Source organism: Lycium barbarum, chromosome 7, assembly GCF_019175385.1.
Source record: "Lycium barbarum isolate Lr01 chromosome 7, ASM1917538v2, whole genome shotgun sequence".
NCBI lineage: Eukaryota > Viridiplantae > Streptophyta > Magnoliopsida > Solanales > Solanaceae > Lycium > Lycium barbarum.
In genome coordinates this window covers 91,826,010-91,827,182 of record NC_083343.1, presented here as the reverse complement: position 1 = coordinate 91,827,182, position 1,173 = coordinate 91,826,010, and the positions used below count along the sequence as shown (strand labels likewise).

At 39.1% G+C, this 1,173-nt stretch overlaps 1 pseudogene; it reads right to left on the bottom strand.

The window, feature by feature from the left end:
• Positions 1–638: 638 nt before the first annotated feature.
• Positions 639–755, bottom strand: LOC132604844 (5S ribosomal RNA; annotated as a pseudogene).
• Between the last annotated feature and the right edge of the window lie 418 nt (positions 756–1,173).

Below are 1,173 nucleotides of genomic sequence, written 5' to 3'. Positions count from 1 at the left end.
TTTATTGATCGACATTATTTTTAATCAAGTAAGTTATTGTTATTTTAATTATTCTTGTTCTTCAACGTTTCTCAAGGGAGTAGCTAACCCTAGGACTTGCCCATTTACTTTGTTTGAAACTTGGAAGAGGAAGAACGGGGTTGGGATAGAATAATTAACACCAATTTGGTGCATTAACCCTCATCTAATGGAAATTGACCTAGGAATAGGCGATACCACTTGTAGCCATATTCGGGTGTTCTTAATGCTCCTAATTGCTTGAGGGATCTTCAATTGGGTAGTCCAGTTAATCTTCGGGAGAAGTTAATTTACAGTCATTATCCGAGGCTAAATAAAATAAACTTGCTATTATTTATAATTCGTGAAATATATTAGATCGTTACTTGAGAAGTAGTTTCCTTTATTCCATTCTTGTGGCCATTGATCAATTTACTTGCTTTCTAGATTAGAATTATATTTCCGTATTTTATCAAAACCTTATCAAAAACCACCATTGATGCGTTCCGTCTAGCTATTGTTAGTGATAATTCCTAATCTGCTTAAATTGCCTACATATTGTTCTCTGTGGGATTCGACCCCAACCTTGTTGGGTTACTATATTTGATAACATCTACGTTATACCATTAATAGGTGTAATTTGAGCGTATCACACACTTCCCAGGGGGTCACCTATCCTGGTACTACTCTCACCCAAGCACGCTTAACTTCGGAGTTCTGATGGGATTCGGTGCGTTAGTTCTGGTATGATCCCATCCATCCTGCTACGTGGCCTTGTCACATGGCTAAAACAAGTTGAAGTTCTAACGGACCCCAATAAAAATTCCTGTAATGCATCTCCCTCCGGATTGGAAAGGTCCCTTACTCTCCTGACCGAGCAAATGCTGGTTTAGCCTTCGAAACCTCCAATAATAACCATCAATCAGTATCCTCGACTGTTTTCCATTCCTAATTTTAAGGTTCCTAGTGGTGTCCAAAACCATCTTAATCACAGTTACCTATAAGTACTTTGGTTTTTGGTTCCTTTAGAATTCCCAATCGTCAACTACTAATGATGTCCTGCAATAGTTGCACATACATAAGAAATTTCAATAAAAGGCCCACATACCTGTAGCCGGCCTGTCCTGCTCTTGGTCTGGAGGGCTGTAAAGTGAAGTATCCTCCTCAGCGTCCTCC